The 10,605-nt window shown below is 39.6% G+C and overlaps 1 long non-coding RNA gene across 1 annotated transcript; it reads left to right on the top strand.

The window, feature by feature from the left end:
• Nucleotides 1-994: 994 nt before the first annotated feature.
• On the top strand, nt 995-6,651 carry LOC129511287 (uncharacterized). The gene is made up of 4 exons (XR_008664789.1): nt 995-1,024; nt 2,035-2,114; nt 2,927-2,961; nt 5,768-6,651. It is a non-coding gene; the product is annotated as an uncharacterized LOC129511287 (long non-coding RNA).
• The last annotated feature ends 3,954 nt before the right edge of the window (nt 6,652-10,605 follow it).

The following is a 10,605-nucleotide window of genomic DNA, read 5'->3' as shown; positions in this document are numbered from 1 at the left end:
CAGTTCTACACCTCCCTTCTTTATAGGCTTGAGACTTACTGGCAGATGCAATGAAGCAAAATCTCCTATACATATACATTTGAAACATTCACGGCTTTTAAATGGGTGAAACCATGATTAGACAGTCCCTAAAATTAGAAGATTCAGTAAAGCTGTTTAGATGTTTTTATTCTTTCTTCTTGGCTGAAGCCCTTTAGAATTACATGCTGAGTTCAGCCAGATACATTTGAATCTTGGGGTTTTTTTCCTTAAGAAAAGTAACTTATGTATGTTAACTAGTGCTTGAAGGAAAAGCTTCCCAATCCTTTTAGAAACATGCCAAGGAATATCAGTAGAATATGGATTCCTCTCATGCAAGGAAAGAGGCTGTGCATTTTAAAATAGTGATTCCCTCTAAAAATTTCCTTTTAAACATTTGCACCTTTTCTGTGCAGATCATGTATAAAATGGCCTTTTTTTTTAGATAGAAGGAAGTCAAATTGACATGAACTCTTTTGCACTAAAGAAATTTTTCATACCTAGAGTGGTGCCACTGAGTGGCATGAGTGTCACAGAATCATAGTCCCCTAGGACTCGAGGGGATCTTGGAACCTTCTGGTTGACAGCCTCATTTTACAGATGAGATGCAGGCAGACAGCTTGCCCACAGCCTGTCTGTGTTGGTGGCACACGGAGGACAAGAACCTAGGCTTCCTGATGCGACGTTAACGTGGTTTTTGCAATCTCGGTTGCCCTCCTTATGTCCTTTTGTTTAGCAGTTGGGCTTCTTAGCATTTGCTGGATTTGCACATTTTGTTGAGTAGAAAATGACTAATTTTTAAATACATGAATGAGGTGGAAACAATGGTGTGTTACAGAATTACTTGATGGAAGAACTTGAAATAAATAGAATTGACTTTAAGTCAGTAGCCCTCTTTTACTCATAACCAATAATGCAGTTTCTGACTATGTGACCAAGTGGCTCATAGCAAATATTTTTGACCTTTTAGAACAGAAGAATCGATAACGGAAGATGACAAGAGGAGGTATGTTTGACCTAAATTAAATTAAAGCTGGCTTTAATTTGAATAATTTTGGCCACCTTCCATGGATTAATTGAATGTACAGATGTAATTTAACACCGTGGTACATCACCAATAACACAGATTACACCCAGAAAACTTCTGGTGCATGGAATACAGGTAGGAGCATGTGATCTGAGAAAGAACTTGCCCAGGATTCACAATCTTTGCTTTCAAGCAAGCTTGGATTTTGTCCTGTGCACATGGCCTGCACTGTTTTCTGTCCTATGGTTCTTGGATGTGCTATTCTCCCTAATGGATTTCCTTCCTTCATTCTCCCTCTCCTCTGGTTGACTCACTCTAATCTCATGACTTGTTGGCTCTCTCTCCCCTCCTTTTATGTTTGTATCTACCTCTAGGGAAATGTTGCATAGCACCTACTATTCTGTTCACCACTCTGAATTCTTGATGTATGTTGACTGATTAACATGTTACTCTATGGATATTTATTACTGTACTCAGTTATAAAAATCCCAATTTCCTTTCCTCTTCCTCATTCCAAGTTAAATATCTAAAAATTCTACTAACTCAACATAGCTTTCTTTTTTCATATAGAGCTTCTTTTTAACATAGAAAAAATTTTATTTTTTTTCTTTTTAAAAATTTTATTTTTAAGTGCAATAATATTTCAGACCCTACTTTTGAGAAGTCATGAGTTGTTTAAATAGTTCTTTTTTTTTAAATTTTTATTTATTTATGATAGTCACAGAGAGAGAGAGAGAGAGAGGGGCAGACACATAGGCAGAGGGAGAAGCAGGCTCCATGCACCAGGAGCCCGACGTGGGATTTGATCCCGGGTCTCCAGGATCGCGCCCTGGGCCAAAGGCAGGCGCCAAACCACTGTGCCACCCAGGGATCCCTGTTTAAATAGTTCTATAATTGTTGGCTGTATTCCATGCTTCTATAATTTTTGGCAAATATAGAGTATCATTGAGATTGGTCTGAATTTTCTATATGTGCTTCTTTTCATTAAGAAACTATGGAGGGGTATATGTAGGTCTGCCATCTGAAGCTGTCAATATGATATCTAATCAAACAAAGACTGTACGCAAAAGTAAGTAAAGTCGTGATATTTACTTTCCCTATGTATTTATCATTTTGTTTTGTGAAAAAAAACATGAAATTTATATTTCAGCTTGCCTGACTCAACCTACATATTATTCAGTTGCAGTTAGCCATGTAGAAAAACCATTATCTGTTCACTGTAGTCATTTGTTGAAATTGCCACCTACATGATGAGAGTAGTTCCAGAGCAAAATTTAGCTTCTATTTGTGGTTATGTTCCATGGATTTATAAAGTTTTTTTCCATGGATAATTTAAACTTATTGTTAATTTCAGTGACAGTATGACAGTGAAAGCAAGTGTTTCAGTAAGTTTATGGAGTTTTTGTAGAACATAAAGGTAAATTCTTATAATATATCCCTGTGATGTATGATAGCAGTCTGATGATTAGAGGAAAAACAACTGTGTATGATATAATTAAATGAAATGAGGCCCCCTTTTCTATTTCAATAAGTAGTAATTGTGGGGCTAATGTCTTTCTGATAACAGGCATGAATGACAGCAGCCTCATAGCTAGTTTCTTGCTCAAGTGTGTAGCTCATGGTAAAGAATGCTGGTTTACCAACCACTATACAGTTATCTGATGCATAGTTTTAAAGGACTGTTAATATGTTTGATTGGCGCACAGGGTGCATTACCTTATTTGTAACATACTATAGTTATTTGTTCCTCATTGCTGTTTCTCTGCATTATGATTTGGACTAGCAAATACATATATGTCACTACTATTTGTCATTTTATAGGAAACTAGAATATGTTATTTATAATCTGAACAATTAACTTTTTAAAATTTTCTCTTTAAGATTAGAAGAAAATATCATGACTCAATAATCAAGAGGTATTTATTTTTTTTCTATTTTTACTATTTGTATTTTTTAAAAATAATTGTATGTATTTAGTCTCAATGATGAATGAACTGTAGATATTGTTGCTAGGTGTTTCTCAGAAATCTCAAACTTCAAGATTCTGTTTTGTAAGGAGAACCCAGCCTTTGGATCCAGACCCAAAGCAAAACTGACTTGAAATTGAACCAACTTCTGGCTCAGGGCCAGTTACTGGAGTTGGTGTTTGGGATGGGGAGGGGTCACAGAATAAGAGACAAATAAGCTATCCCACTGTGGGAGAGAGACACAGAAACTGGGTAAGAAAGAAATATAACAAGAAATATGACAACCTTGGGTAGCCACTTCTGAGAAGATTTTCTCTTCAAGGTGAAAGCATTATGGAGCTATAGTCCCTAGTGCCCATGACCACAATATAGAGTACTGACTTTCTCTTTGGGAATTTGCTGGAGATTTTCTATTTCTATTATTTTTAAGAGCTCTAACCCTCTGGATTCCCGGCTAGTTCTCCACTGCAGAAGTACTTTCGTTATTTGCATCAAATAGAAAAGATAATCTAGATGACAGTGAGCATATGTTATTCTCCTGAAAATAGGTCATATTTCAAAAAGTATGGGAATAGAGTAGAAAGAGGTGTCAGGTAAATAGGTATTGGGAGGTGTGGTAGTTCTGTTACCAACACGGCACTTCACGGGAATCCCTAACCTTCTTCCAGGCTTTCTCAAATTTGATTTTCTCATGGGGTGGTTGGACAAGATGGTTGTTCACCTTTATGTATGGATCTTAAATTCCCTGATAACAATTTAGCAGTCTTGCTGGTAAACCAGCCCACCACTTTAGACTCCTAGCTAAAATATATCTTCACCGCTCACGACTATATAAACATATATTATTTTATTGCCATCTCTCTCCCTTTGAATCACCTGAAAAGTGTTCTAATTTGAAAGGCTGTTCTTTTCCATAGTTGCTAAGCATCCACTGTGGTACTCATCTGTGACATGTCTGACTGAACTCATGGCTTTCTGGGCATAAGTTATTGAGAAATCCTGAGGAGAAGACTGTCCTTTGTAGAGGAGGATATTTTATGGAAATATTTTTTGACCTAACATGTAAAAGCTCTTGAAGTAATTCCACTGAACTCCCTCCATGACCAGAATTCAAAATTATTTTGGTTACTTTTTGAAACAAATCGGGAAATGATTTTGGAATCTCTTACAATACTACTATCATGATACAAAAGCATAGTTTCTTCTGCCGATGACTCTTGGGTGAGAATTATGCCCACTTAGATGTATGAAGCACTCGCAGCACAGAGGACTCTCAGTGGTGCTCTCAGATGCCCGTTGGAGAGACTGGCTGGAACAGATTCCCCCCAGATAGCTGGAGCGAGTGTGGATGGTTACACCTCTCCCAGCAGGGTCCCACCATGTAGGGAGGGGATGGGATTATGGCTGACCAGTCTGTATGCTTAATTTGGGTAATGTTGATGTACAGCTTGGTCTGGCCATTATCATGTCATATTTTATTTTATTTTTTAAAAATTTTATATATGTGAGAGAGAGAGAGAGAGAGAGAAAGAGAAAACAAATGGGGAAGGAGAGGGAGAAGCAGACTCCCCACTGAGCAGGGACCCGGATGCGAGGCTCCATTCCAGGATCTTGGGATTATGACCTGAGCTGAAGGCAGATGCTCAACCAACTGAGCCACACCCAAGTGTCCCTATCATGTCATATTTTAATTCTAAGTTTATAAGTCTCTTTCCTCACTGTTGTCTCTTTATGTAAATGTCACCAGTGCTTAGCATTGTACTAACCACACATTAAGTGTTAAGTATTGAATGAAACTTGAGCATGTTTTACTGAAAAGAAAATCAGTAAATATGGCCAATAAGCACATGAAAAAATGATCCACATAACTTGCCATCAGGGAAATACAAACCAAAACCACAATGAGATACCGATTTACACCAGTGAGAATGGCTAAATGAACAAGACAGGAAACAACAAGTGATGGAGAGGATGTGGAGAAGGGGGAACCCTTGTGCACTGTGGGTGGGAATCCAAGCTGGTACAGCACTCTGGAAAACCTTGTGGAGGTTCCTCAAGGAGGTAAAAACAGAGCTACCCTATGACTCAGCAATTGCACTACTGGGTATTTATCCCAAAGATACAAATGTAGTGAAATGAAATGTAGTGAAATGGGGCACCTGTTCCCCAATGTTCATAGCAGCAATGTCCACAATAGCCAGACTGTGGAAGGAGCCTCAATGTCCTTCAACAGATGAATAGATAAAGAAGATGTGGTCTATATATACAGTGGAATATGACTCAGCCATCAGAAAGGACGAATACCCACCATTTGCTTCGACGTGGATGGAACTGGAGGGTATTATGCTGAGTGAGATGTTGTTCAGAGAAAGACAGTTATCACTTGGTTTCACTCATATGTGGAATATAAGAAATAGTGAAAGGGATTATAAGGGAAGGAGGGAAACTGAGTGGGGAAATTAATGAGGGAGACAAACCATGAGAGACTCCAGACTCTGGGAAACAAAGGGTTGCAGAAGGGGAAGTGGGTGGGGGGTTAGAGTAACTGGGTGACGGGCATCAAGGAGGGAACATGATGAGATGATTGCTGGGTGATATACTATATGCTGACAAAATGAATTTAAATAAAATAAAGCACCGAATGTTAAAAAAAATCAGTAAATAATTTGTAGGCTTAAAGCTGATTTATTTTTTTCTGAGTTGTACTATGTTAAGCTTGCTGACTCTCCCCTTTTGCTGTTTGTTGTCTTCACAGCTTGCTCATTGAGATTTGGAAGGAATTGCATTCCACGGGACATCATAATGTGTACAGAAATTTCCAAGGAAATTCTAAATAGTCGCCTGCTCCGCCTCCCCTCTCCACCCAAATTCTTAAGTCTGTAATTGAAACCATGGGTACATGTTGAATGTTGTACTAGAAAGGAATCAGGTCAACAATACACGGGTATATGGAACTTTCTGGGGTCCTTCTGTGAAAGACAAGCTGACAAACTGCTGGTATCTGGAGCTAGCCTGCTGTGTCTGGCAGGACTTGTTCCCTGGCCATTCAGCACAGCTCATGAAGATCATGTCTTTTCACTGATAATTTTTTGATAGTTTTTATATAACAAAATCCTTATTCTATTTATAACTTCAGATAAGAAGGCACTATAAATGAATCCCTAACGTAATATATTTGTGGGTTACCTTTCACTATTTTTATGTCACATTAATTTTTAGCTGTAAAACGGTTAAATTGTTTCTTAACGGTTCTCTCTTGACTGTTTTTTATGTTTTGGTTTTCAGCTTTGTGTAAGTGTCAGAGGATTTCTTCTGTTAGGAACAATGTATGACATTGCAATGTTGAAAAATAAGCCACCAAAATTCGCATGCCTTATGCATGTTTTGATTGATTTTCTATTTTCTTTAGTCAAAGGCTGATGTCACCATGAATCCTTTGCAGTCATTGATTCTCCCATCCTCCTTTGTGTGATCATAGCATCTCATCAAGTTAATCCTATAGTATTTTCAAGGACTTATGATTGATGTTAGTGGGGTATTTGGAAAGTTCTTAATTTGAGGATGACCATGTGTAGCCACTTAGTACTACAATGTAGATTACTCAATTTACCAATATATTTCAACATTAAAAAATTTTTATCCCTCTTTACTTGGGTTTCTTAATTGTTTTTTAAAAGATCACTTTCAAAGAAGTCACACGTGGTATTGTGATATTATAGGTACTCTATCAGTATATAAAGCTAAATAAAGATTACCAGGAAACACCAAAAGTTTTCATTAGAAGGAAAACATTATCTTATAAATCTGGTCCATAAGGTGATCAGAGGGATATCAAGCTGATAAAATATTGAAGGTGCTTTTCCGAGCAGGTGGCGAGAGCTGAGCCTTGGATCATGATTCGAGCTCTTGCTGGCTGTACCTGGGCTGTGACGAGCCCTAGGACCCAGGTCTGAGGAAAAAAGTAAAGCAAACCTAGGAGATCTACTTGGTCCTAATAGCTGTTGTCAATATTTTATTAAGACAATTTATTGGGAGGAGGTTTAAGATAGCAACATAGAAGGATACTAACCTCATCTCCTACAGACACAACACATCTACAGCTACATATGAAGCAATTCCCTCTGAAAAGGGCCTCAAGCTACCTAGATGAACAGTGTCTCCACAACAAAGGATAAAAGGGCCGCATGGGGATGGATAGGGGCAGAGACATGGCCTTGCAAGGAAGCCCACCCTAGGCACAGAGACCAACAGTTGGGAGAATCTCATTAATATAGAGCCTGTCTCTGAGGAACCAGGGGTTTGTGCTCCACATCAGGCACCCTGGCCCTTGGGAACGCATCAGAGACATGAGCCCCCAAAGCACCCAGCCTTAAAACAGGGCTTATTGCCAGGGGAGCCATAGGGCGTTAGGGAATGAAAAAGCCACTCTCGAAGGGCTCACTTACAGTCCGGCTCATCCTGGGACCCAGCACAAAAGTAAGTTTGAAAGATGCCTGGACCAGATGCTTAGGAGACTCCTTTGTTAATCTTGTAGCATCTCCCGGAGAGACAGGAGCCTGCTGGGGCTCTCTGGGGCCAGAGTGCTGGCCAGACACCGTGTTTTGCATTCTCCGTCTGCCTTGGTGGGACCAGTGCTGGTAGTTGCCATCTCTGTCCCCCCAACCCCCCAACCCCGCTTGCTAGCTCTGGTGGGAGTGTCCCGCCCCCTTGCACCACAGACAGGGCCGACCTGCCCAGGTGAGTACATTCTCCCAGGGCCCACCCCGCCAGCCATCAGCCATGTGCAGCTCACGTAGGGGACACCCCTTGAGCACTTGGCTCTGGGGCCAGGTAGGATTGCCTTTCTTGTCCTTGACAGGTGACCATCTCCAGGGCAATGCACAGACAGCAGATGAAATGTACCCTGCAGCGTTTATGTGAAGAAGGCATATTTCTTATCCTAGAGCTTCAGCCTGAGGGGCAGGCTTCAGGCTTGTCATGTATTCCTAGGCACCCCCAGGGAAGATGGGCAAGGAGATAACCATATTGTGCTCTCTTGTGGCCATGAACAGCATCATGCCTCCCAGAAAGGAGCTTATATACATCTAAAGCCACGAGTTTTGCAATTGTCACCCTGGGGACACCTCTAGATTTCTTGGTCTGGAAGTCAGCGGGGTTTAGGATTGCAGACCCACAAAGACCAAAGACCGCGCATATTCACATACCTTGAAAGTTGCTGCCTGTGAATCTGTCTTACTGTATCCCTAAAAAACTAGAAAAAAGAACAAGGGCATCTGGGTGGCTCAATCAGTTAAGCAGTTGCTTTTGGCTCAGGTCATGATCCCAGGATCCTGGGATTGGAGCCCTGCATTGGGCTCCCTGCTTTTCTGGGAGTCTGCTTACCACTCCCCCGCCCATCCCCCCCCAATGTGCTTGCATGCTCTTTCTCTCAAATAAAAATTAAAAAAAAAAAAATGCAGCCTAAATTTAGAAGGAAGGAAAGAATAAAAATCAGAGTGGAAATAAATGAAATGGAGACTAAAAGAATAACAGAAAAGATCAATGAAAAAAAAAAGAAAAGATCAATGAAATGAAGAGTTGGTTCCTTGAAAAGATAAGCAAAACTGATGAACCTTTAGGCAGGCTCACCAGTTAAAAAAGACAGGACTCAAGTAAATAAAAAATTAAAGAGAAGTTACGACTGATACTATGAAAATACAAAACATCCTAACAGACCATTACAAGCAATCATATGCCAAATAAACTGGCTCTGGAAGATATGGATAAATTCCTAGAAACCTACGATCTTCCCAGACTGAATCTTGAGGAAATAGAAAATCTGAATAAACCAACTGCTAGCCAGGAGATCGAATCAGTAGTCAAAAACCTCCCAACAAACACAAGTCCAGGACCAGATGGCTTCACTGGTAAATCTGACCACACAATCGATGAAAGTGAAATACCTATCCTTCTCACACAAGGACCCCACAAAGAAGGAGGTTACTGGCCAGGCCAATAGCCCTGATGCATATAGATGCAAAGAGTCCCCAACAAAATCCTAGCAAACCAAATCCCTTCAAAGGATCATACACCATGATCAAGGTTGATTTCTCTCAGAGATGCAAGGATGGCCAACATCCACCAATCATGTTGACATTTGTACATTAGGACCAGCTGCTGGGTGGAAGGAAGCACGTGCGAGAGGCCAGGAGAGGGAGAACGACCAGAGTTCCTAATGACTGAACAGTCCTGGTGCCAAGCTGCACAGGGAGTGTGACTTGGCTTTTGTGAAATAAATTCATGGCCCTGTGATAAATTAACCCCCAACTTTCACTGTGGCTTATGTTGGTTTCTGTCCCTGGATACCAAGATGTATCCTCACTTTGCCATCTACGCTGCCTACCACCCTGGTCTCAACTCTCACGAACCTAGAATTTTATAAAAGCCCATGGAACTTTAGCATGAAAAAAAATATATAGAAGTAAGAATCAGTAAGACATGATCATAATACACATACTCCTGTCCCATAATGTCATTTAGGTGGGTCAGCAGCAGTTTTGCACGGTAAGGATAACAATAACTTTTTGAGAATTTTTAATTTTGAAATCATTTGAGATTTCTGGAAGAGCGTAAGTCAGCACAGACAGTTCCTAAATATCCTTCACCCAGCTTCCCCTAATGTTAACATCTTGCATCAACTTGTCAAAATGAAGAAATTAAACATTAGCATAGGTTTTGTTTTTTTTTTTTTTAGTCATTAGGTTTTGATAATGTTAAGGTCATCCTATTGTTTCATGTATTTCTCCCATTTCTTCTTCCACAAAACCATTCCATTAAATGAAGACAAATTTCTTTGTCCAGTGGAGACTTTGACACTTAGAGAATTGAGCACTTGATTACATTTTTGCTTATTTGAATATTTAATATGAAAGTAATACAGACTGTTAGAAGACAGGCATATTCTTGTATATTTGTATATGATTGTATATTCTTTTCCATTCTTCTTAGAATTGGGTTCCCTAGACCCACCCTATGAGGAAATGGCCTTATGTTGGTAGTGAAAGCAAAATAATTTGTGGCTCTCAGACAAGGAACAACTGTGGTGTCTTCTCTAGAGCAGTAGTATCTTTGAGGCAATTTTAAGGCCTCTGGCAAGTCATTTAGTTTTTGGGCACCTTAGCTGGTTCCAGTGAATGGAACAAAATCTATTCTAATTGTCTTCTAAAACTTTTAGCAGAATTCAGTCATTGCTTGGTTATTTATCCCAATAATTATTTCTGATCATCCACTCTGTCTTTGTTTTAGGCATTGGAGATACAACAATGAACAAATCAGAAAAAAAGTTCATGACATCATGGGGCTTATGTTTCACAAAAAGGAGACACACTAAATGAATAAATATTATTTTTTTTTTGTTTTTTTATGAATAAATATTATATATGTAGTTCAGAGTAATAAGTTCTATGGGGAAGACTAACCCAGAGAAAAGGGAATAGAGAGCTAGTTGGGAAGGTGGGAATTGCAACTTTAATCTTAAATAGGATGATTAGGGGATTTCTCACTGCAAATATGAAGCTTGAAGGCAAAGACCTGAAGTAACTACTACCCATGTTG

The sequence above is a fragment of the Nyctereutes procyonoides genome, unplaced genomic scaffold (assembly GCF_905146905.1).
Source record: "Nyctereutes procyonoides isolate TBG_1078 unplaced genomic scaffold, NYPRO_anot_genome, whole genome shotgun sequence".
NCBI classification, from domain to species: Eukaryota; Metazoa; Chordata; class Mammalia; order Carnivora; family Canidae; genus Nyctereutes; species Nyctereutes procyonoides.
This window is presented reverse-complemented; position numbering and strand designations above follow the sequence as displayed.